Below are 10151 nucleotides of genomic sequence, written 5' to 3' on the forward strand. Positions count from 1 at the left end.
AATTAAAACGTCGACCTTGGTGCTACGGGCGCTACGCTATCTTAATTTCCGATGAGTTATGGCGTAGTCTGAGACGGAAATTAGACCGCATTTTGCTACACTCTTGTTCTTATCTCGCTTATGACATAAACGTTAATTATAAGACTTTAGTTACCGTGTGTTTACACTGCTGTAACATGTTACAATTTGCTTAATCCATTGATTTCTACTACTCTACTCTTCGTTCTCTCTTTCTCGTTCTAGTCTTTTACGCGTCTGTTGATTTTTATCAAAGTTGGCACAGACCTTTGTTCCGCACGAATGAAAAGATCACTTGTTTTTTTTATATCATAAGGTGCACGAGCGAGCGGCCACCCGAAATCGTTGAAATAGCGAAGTGACCGTTGCCCATACACATACGCAAATTGCATATGCGTTGCCTACCTTTAATCGACGGAGGAGAGGATGCATAGAGAGATAATTTTTACCCTTTCCATGCATCCTCTCATCCGGAAAGTCAACTTCCACTTCCCTTCCTTCCCTTATTAGAAAAGGGATGGCAAGGGATAGAGGACTAAATTAGACCTCCGGGACGCACACTCATCAGACGAAACTCATCACTTAATCTCATAGAAAAAACTGTTTTCCTAGTATTAATTGTTTTAACACTAATGGTCGCCCGCAGCTCAGTCTGCGCGGAATTAAAAAAAGCATAAATACCTATGTATTCTTTCAGACTACGTTTCATATGTATGCCAAATTTCATCCAGATCCATTCAGTCGTTTTGAAGATACATTCAAATTAAGCATTTATAATATAAGTAGAATATGATGAATGATAACTTTTGAGCTTTATTAATTATAGTTTACTTTAATAAATGTATTATTCAGATGACGTAAATAAGTGATAGTTTATTTTATGTTAACAAGAGAACACGGTAGAGGGCGTTTTCAGTACGACCTGATATTAATTACACTAATGAAGCAAGCACTCCATCAGAGTGCAGGTCAGAGCTTTTGATAGTTTTTTAGCATTCAATAGGTTATGTTATGTATAGTACAAATATAATAGGCGTTCCGTTTCACGCATCTCTGATATACGTAGTTATTTATGTGACGTATTATGTAGTAAACTCAACTGCCGCAGTGGCGCTAGTGTTGCGTTGATTACGACATATGTAATATGCATTTAGTAGGGATATTATGCTCTTTTTCACCTTAGGTTTTCACTATTAAGAATATTTGTATGTAAAATTACCCCTATAATCGTTTTTATAGAGGATATTTTTAATATATTATAAGATGGTAAACATGTAAGTGGCCACCTGAACTTTTTGCAACGGCGAAGTGACTTTTGCCCATAGACATTCTTAATTTCAGATGCGTTGCCTAAATTTAATTTACAGAGGAGACGCACAGAAAGAGAATATTTACCCTTCCTACGTGTCCCTTCCTGAGTCAAATAAACTTTCCCTTCCCATTCTGTCCTTATAAGAAAGGATAGATAAAGGAAGAGGACTAAATTAAGCCTCAACAGTCTAAAGCAGGAATTGTTTCTACTTCATTATGTTCTATGTGGTCCTGGTACTTCTACGGTCGAGTTTGCAATGTTAAATAATAATAAAAATATTTCAGTAGTGGCAATTCTTTGAGTGCAATAAAACTTTTTTATCAGATAAGTGTAATCGGAATCATGGGAATGATATGTTTGTATACATGATCTTTTTACGTTTAACTTAGGATGTTTACAGGATGATTAATTTTGTTAAAATGTTGTTATGAAATAAGGACACTTGATCCTATGAATGAAGCGTTAGTAATGTTTTCGTAATGCACATTGTTTGGTGACGTTTTGGAAAAACCAATTCCCACAGTCAAAGTTCACGTGGAGATTGAATGGAAACTTTTTTATTGCCCAACTGAAAGTAATAGTGTTATCAATTAAGATCATTTTGAAATAAGATAAATCGGTAATATCCTAAAATGATTGTAAGATTGTTTTCTGTTTATAAATAAATATCTGGACGAAATGAAGGATAACTAATAAACAAATGTAATAAAAAGTGTAAATAAAAAGCGATGTTTAAGGGTTAACGCGGACTCATTAACACTCAACTCGGCATCCATCCGTCGTCGCAAACTATGTTCTACATCTGAGCCAATTTTCGTTCGACGTTGTTAAGTGAATACGGTAATCGCGAGGATGATGAGTCCGCGTTAACCTTAAAATGTTTATTATAACCGTTAAACTTCACTGCAGTGACGTTTGTATTGACACATACAGTTGTCCTTGTTATAACAAAGGTTATAACAGGGACGGATATATGAATCATTACAAGTATCACGGCAATGGTAACTTAGTACTATATTCTTAGTAGCAGAGAAACCGGAAAATCCTTTATATAAAACCAAAGTAACAAAGACATATACTTTTAATCGAAAAGTGCAACGAACAGGTTCACTCGCTTTTCTAAAAATAAAAATATTAAAAGTATGTCGTCAATAATTAAAATATCTTTTAATTTAATATTATTTTTAGTGTTACTTGTGAATATTAAATGTTACGTTATTAAAATAAATGATGAAAGTAATAGTGATATTGAAATTAAAATTATTAAGCGAGATGAAAAAATATTTAAACAAATAAACAAAGAAATAGAAGACACAGAGTACAAAATACCAGAGAAATCACTTGGATTAGATAAAAGAAAATTGCTTGAGATAATAGAAAAATTTCTAAATGAATTGAGGAAAAACGAATTACCTGATAATTTTTTTGAAGATACCACACCGGTAGCTATGGAATCAGATGTGATACCAAGTTTAAATAATCGTGCTGGTGTCGTTGTTGGTTCGTGTCCTCTAGGATTTATAAGACGTGGGCCATTTTGTATAAGAGCGGAAAGAGATGTTTGAATCAACAGTTCGAAACTATGATTTTGTGAACAATTAAACGATATTTTTAAAAATTAATCTGTGTTTTTTTAATATTTTGTATAAAATGGTGAATTATTTAAAAAGTGTTTTTATCAGAATCAGGTAACAAATTTTTTTTGGTTACTTTTAAAAATCTTATCAGAATTTTGCTAATTTAGTCTGATCTATCGTTCCATTGTTATATTTTGCAATTTACCTACACGATATCAGGTTATTGATATCTGAGATTAAATAAAAGATGATAAAATATTTCTCGTGACATTTCTTTTGAAGAGGCTTTTAAAATGTCTCATAAATATAATGGAACGATGATAAAGGTTAATGGACTGTCGAAAATGAACAAAATTAATATAAATTCAGTTATTTTATGTCAATTATGGTTAATCTTACTAATATTATAAATGCTAATGCTTGGATGGAAGTTTTTTAGACTATCTAGATATCGCTGAAGATTTACATACATGTAGAACATAGCCTGGAAAAACACATAGGCTACTATTTAAGTTTATTATTAATTCCATGCGGACGGATTCCTGGACGATAGCTAGTCTTATATAATATATAAAACTAGCGGACCCGACAGACGTTGTCCTGTCTACACGTTTTTAATTTGAGTAAATTAATATGAAGTTAATATTTGATGAAAATTGTGAATCTAAACCATTCCCAGATCCCCTTGAACACACACAAAAAATTTCATCAAAATCGGTCCAGTCGTTTGAGAGAAGTTCAGTGACATACACACTCACAAAAGAATTATATATATATTTATATATATAAAGATTCTCGTGTCACAATTTTCGTTACCTCCTCCGAAACGGCTTGACCGATACTCATGAAATTTTGTGCATATTGAGTAGGTGCATATTTATAATGGTAGAGAAGAGTCTTGTAATCAATTGTAAAAAAAAAAATAATGATTAAGTGCCTACTCAAAAAATTCTGCAATCTAACAAATTACTTAATTGCTCATATCATATCACAGGTGCTAAAAGGAGTTAAATTATTGTTATAATAAAAGTTGTGTTGTACATTTCGTTACGAAAAATCTTGAATGTCTTCATACAAAATATTGTCTGCCTTTTTAATATTCATTCAAAATATAAGACAACCCCTTTGAAATATGTTTTTTCGTTGTACAACATTTATCTCGACACGCTCCGTAATACGACGAATATCTAATAACTGTACATATTTGATGGAATAATTCATGAGCAACTTGTATTTTGTGAATATATAAAGTAAGAATTGTTGAAGTTTCTTTTTCATAAGAACAAGTTACCAAGGATGCTGATAACATTACATTTTCTTTTGTTATTTAACGTAGAATATAAAAAGCGTAGCATTATATTGTATTGTAGTCCCAGATCGATCAAATATAGTAAAAAGGATTACAGTATCTATGTTCTTAACCTATGTAAACTAGCAAAACTTAATAAGTAGCCTAGTGTTCTAGACTATGTTCTACATCTGTGCCAAATTTCATCAAGTTTCGTTCATCCGTTCCAGAGATACCTTCAAACAAACATCTATCCATCGTAACTTTCGCATTTATAATATTAGTAAGATACCTTTGCATAAAAGTAATGGCTTTATCATCTTTTTATGCAATAAGATTCATTCACTCTATCACGTATGGACTCATTTGCTACACCAAAAGTGTCTTAAAGTAAAATGTCTGATTATTTAAAAGGAATTAAAATAATTAAAAGCACATTTTAATCAACAATTTGTATATTACAAATAAAACAATAAATAAATAAGTCTTTTTTCTCTATTACAAATTAAAGTTATTATTTACTTGTCCGCTGGTAAACATATTGGTCCTCTTCTTATAAATCCTGACGGACATGAACCTACTTGAATGCCACTGCGAGAGTTAAACTTTGGGATGAATTCTGTTGTTAAATGAGGCTCTTTGTCGATAAGATTTTCGGAAATAGAATCCCTTGGTTCATCTTCTGATTCATCTAAATTATCCGGCAATTCATTTTTAGATAATTCAAAATTATTCAATCCAGATAAATTCCTAATTTCTTCACCTTTTTCTTTGTTGTTAGACTTTTTATCCATTTCCTTTGACATTTCTTCTATAATTTCTTTCAGCTTTTTTTCTGTTTTTTCGTTATCTGTTTCATTAAAAACTTCTTTGATTTTTTCTTCTTTATCCTTTTTAAATTTGGAATGTTCCTTTTTATTATGTTTTAATATAATCTTAACAACGATATCGTTATCCGAATCATCGTCTACAATTTTTATAACACGACATTCCAAACTGACCAGTAGCACAAAACAAAATGCGAATTTAAGATACATTCCCGCCATTTTGAGACACGTAATATTTGTTTATAAAAAACAATTTGTAACTTCGTGTCCACACTGTCCTGATACTCGGACTGGTTTGAGGCTGTTATGATTATTACCACGTGTTTTATACTGGCGTTTCTACCTCAGGCTATAATTTTTACAAACAGTTTCCCTATGACGTAAGTGTACACAGGGGATTGATACTGTCTCGACTGATTCAGTCTGACGCATCTCTTGCTTAACATAACTTAAAAAATATTGAATAATCTATAAAAAAAAATGATGACTAAATTATAATTCAGTTGCTTAATAACCCTCAATATACTTTATTACTGTTAACAGATATATTTATAAGTCTAACCTTGGGTTTCTGAGATCAACATCCCGGTTTAAAACATGTATTCCTTTTTGTGAAAGATAATAAAATTTTCGTTTTAGAAACCATCGGTAAAATAATCCATAATATTATTTCCAACTAAATAATTAAAATACTGTGATTCAGTAATATTCAGTCGAATAACAAACTATCGCACGCGTATCCATCTGCGAGGAATTAAAATAAACCTTAGTAAGTAACCTATGTGTTTTTCACACTATATTATACATCTAGGCCAAATTTCAGTGAAATACATGCAGCCGTTCCGGACTTACCTTCTAATAAACATCCATCCATTTATCTAAACATTCGTATTTATAATATTAGTAAGATTTAATTTATTGTAGGAAAAAAAGTAACAAATAAAACTGAAAACAGTTTATCTGAATAGTTTCTAACTATTTATTATTAAACAAAAAACTATCGTTTGTTGACAAAACAAAAGGCTGTTTCTCGCATTGTCGGCGCCGTAATGTCGGGGTTTTCCATCCTCTTATGCAGTAACCTGTTTCGGGCAATACCCATAATATATAACAGGTTTGATGTCTTTATAATTTCTGTCTTCCCAGCAACTGATATATTAATATTTATAAAAAAACGTATATAAAATACGCTAAAAATAACTATAGCTAAACATAGAGAATGCAGAGAAATATGCTATACTAGTTGTCGCCCGTGACTCCGTCCGCGCGGTATTAAAAAAACTTAATAAACAGCCTATATGTTCGTCTAGACTATGTTGTACATCTATGTCAAATTTCAGCGAGATCCGTTTAGCCGTTCCGGAGATACCTTCAAACAAACATCCATCTATACATTCGCATTTATAATATTAGTAAGTAGTAAGATTCAGTGTGACGTAAACAAAAGACTACATAGAATTTCTTGTAGACTATTCGCGTATGCATCAGTCTTTCCCATCCACGTCTTGTCAAAATCAATCCAACCGTTCCAGAGATTAAAGCGGCTTAAAAAAAAAACAATAATCATACTATTACATGTGGGGCTTCCACAGTCATTAACTCTTTTTTTTAAGCTCCTAAGACACGTTCTTGTAACGACACGGCAGTGGTACGGTAAGAATTTGTTGCATGCGAAACCCAATCATCCTAATTTGAGCATGTTCTAAGAAATTGATGTCATTTTCGAATACCGGTTGCGATTCACACCTGTCTTGTAAATTTTACTTAGGTCATGTTTTTTTTTAGGTATAAACATATATTAAATAACTAACCACTACAAAACAAATGAATTAATTAATACTATATTAAATAAACTATATACTAAATATAAAACTAAATAATATAAAAAACCGACTCCAAATCGCTGCGCTCGCACGATAGGGTTCCCAAGAGGCTGGCGGCATTTCCCCGTTGAATGGCCAATGTTATTCAAACTTTCGTGAGATATTATACTATACTGATATATAACTGGTACTGGTATTATTTCGCGGACGCGGCCCTTCAGTGAGCTGACCACTCATCCTGATGAAGGGCCCCCGATGGGCTCGAAACTAGTCGGTGCCGCCACCGGACGTATATACGTGAGTGTTTAGCCGTGTTTATATATCAGTTTGGCCAATGTTTATTTTAGTTTTATTTGATTTACATCTTGTTGTTACGAGTATGCGAATGTCTTTCAAATAGCATTGATTTGTTTTCGAATTAGTCGGGAGCTTTCGAATAATTTATTTACTTATTTAATTATGTAATTATTGTATAATAATATCCACCCAAAACATGCTGTTCTTAGTACATAAGACAAAAAAAAAATTAAAATCATTTTTCAAATAAATTAAAAATAAAAACATAAATGAATCAAATCGGGTAAATAAGGTAACGATGATAGAAAAAGCGATGAAATAATAAAAAACAAAACTTCTTAACAATATATCTATATTATAAAAGTTAAATAAATAAGTACATATTAGGGTGAATACAGCTCCTGACTACGAAAAGTAGTGACTATTGTCATTGGTTAAGGTCCTATTTGGAGTAGACTCTAGTTAGTCACTAATGTCACGTAGCACTAATATAACTCTAGTTTACTATCTAGAGTTATAACTTCAACTAGTCCTGGAGATCACAGACATCAAAGAATTATTGGAATTCTTCGTAGAGTTGGGCTGACTGGTGTAAATCCGGATTCTGCTTACACGAAGTGACTTCAACTAGCAGTTGTCATACAAATTGGTCCATGTCTTTGGAGCCCTGTTGGACATAATCCAAATGTGATTCCAATTGAACGATTCACCCGTTTCATATGTGAATTATTTTCCTTTGGTGTTACTTCAAATGCTGTGATTATTTCTAACATTTCTGCTTCAAATTCTCCTCTATCTATATCTCCTTCTTTAAAATTAGATCTCTTTGGTACAGTATCTTCGTTATTTATTTCCAAATTTATTTCAAGTTGCAATCTTATGTTGTCATGAAGTTCTTTATTTTCTTCTTTAAGTTTAGTTAATTCAGATGTTAAATTACCATCTATATTTTTAACTACACGACACTCCACACGAATTAGGATTATTAAACACATTGTAATTTGAAAATAATTCTTTCCTTTGGACATTTCTTTATTTTTAATGTTTATTTTATTTATAATGTTTGCACTACTGACGTTGTTTAACTGAAATTAAACTGTCGTTTCATCTTTTATATTCAAATTGTTATCAGTTTGTTGTTTTAATTATGTGAGTGGATTCCCTAATGATAATTATTAATCAGGATTGATGTCAGGCGCCACTAATGACGTCTTTAAACGAAACACCTATTTAACAAGATTGGAAATAAAATCCTTGACAGATGTAACTAATCTAGTAGTTAGTAAAAGACATTTAAAATCAATGGATTAAGGATCTTATTTTGTATATAAGACTAGTTGTTGCCAGCGACTTCGTCGACGCGGTATTACAAAAAAAACTTAATTAGTAGCCTATCAGACTATGTTCTATATGCATGATAAATGTCAGCGAGATCCATGCAGCCGTTCCGGATATAGATGGGTGGATGTTAGTTTGAACGTACCTCCAGAACGGCTAAACGGATTTTGTAGTAGTAGTCTGGAAGAAGAAATAGGTTTTTAATTATGTTTTTTGTAATTCTGAGTGAATAAGTCATGTTCTTAAATAATTATAATCAGTAAGAAAGGTTAAAAACTTTTTAATTGCGTCAAAATTATGACGTACGAGTGATGGAGTAGAGGAAAACCTATCACGTTGTTTATAAGTTATTTTTGTTACTATCTGAACATGATATATATACATACGAAAGTGTGTCTTTATGTTTTTCTGGTTAGTTATTGAAACCAATAATGAAATAGAATCAAAGATTGAATTGAAATCAGTCTTGTTTAAAGAAAGGAATAGTTTTTTTTATAATTATTTAAATTAAAATTTTTAAACAATTAATAGGAGAATACTATATTTTTTTATACATTCATTTTTAATATCTTACTAATATTGATGGATGGATGGATGGATGTAAGAAGCTATCTCTAGAACTGCTGTATCTCACTGAAATTTGGCATAGATGTAGAACATAGTTTGGAAGCACACATAGGTTACTAATTAAATTCTTGGAATTCCGCGCGGAAGGAGTCGCGGGCGAGAGCTAGTAATAAATATATTTTTGGGTCATAATTTACTAAATATTTTTTTTTTAAATAAATCTAAATGAGATCTTAATTTAAAATTGCTTAGAAAGTAAAGTCGCGGGTAATAACTATATTATAAATAATTCATTTACGTCAAAAAATTTGATAAAGTATGGAAAAATATATTTCTGTTGCATTCCCAAGTCTTATCCAAGGTCTTTTTATATTTGAAGTTGTTCAAAAATCCAAGACAAATGTCACAAAAGTTTTACGAAATGAAATATCTACAATACCAAAGACAAAATAACCAAAAAAAAATAAACAAGCAATTCTAATTAACTGTCATCTTGAATTTAAAGAGACAATTCGATTAGTTACGTCTACACTTTGACAATATGATACAACCAGTGATCCTCTTTCCCAAAAGCTGGTATCTGTAGTTCATCTGGTGATGAAAGTCCTTGGATGATCACCTCGGTTTTCCCGACGCTCACTTTTATCCCTGTCTTGTTAAAAACTCCGTACTAAAGTTATTTACGTAATATTTTACAACACATTGAGTGTATATACGCATTTTGCATACAAATGGCCTAGGTCTTTACAAATCTAGTCTAGCACATGTCGCAGGGAAATACCGATACGAATAGATCTGAATAAGGTGCGCCTGCGCAATTATAATTCCCTAGGTTTTGCATAATTTAAATTATTTAAAAGACTAGCTATCGCCTGCGATTCCGTCCGCGCCGAATAAAAAAGCTCAATTAATAGCCTATGTGTTTTTTTAAATAATAAGTTGGCAAACGATCGAGCGGCTTGAAATCACGCAATTTCATATGCGTTGCCTACCTTTAATCGACGGAGGAGAGGATGCACAGAAAGAAGAATTTTCTCTTCCCATGCATCTTCTCATCCAGAAACTCCACTTCCACTTCGCATCTTTTCCTTATAAGAAAAAGGG

This window comes from Papilio xuthus, unplaced genomic scaffold, assembly GCF_000836235.2.
Source record: "Papilio xuthus unplaced genomic scaffold, Pxut_1.1 DF827679.1, whole genome shotgun sequence".
Taxonomy (NCBI): domain Eukaryota; kingdom Metazoa; phylum Arthropoda; class Insecta; order Lepidoptera; family Papilionidae; genus Papilio; species Papilio xuthus.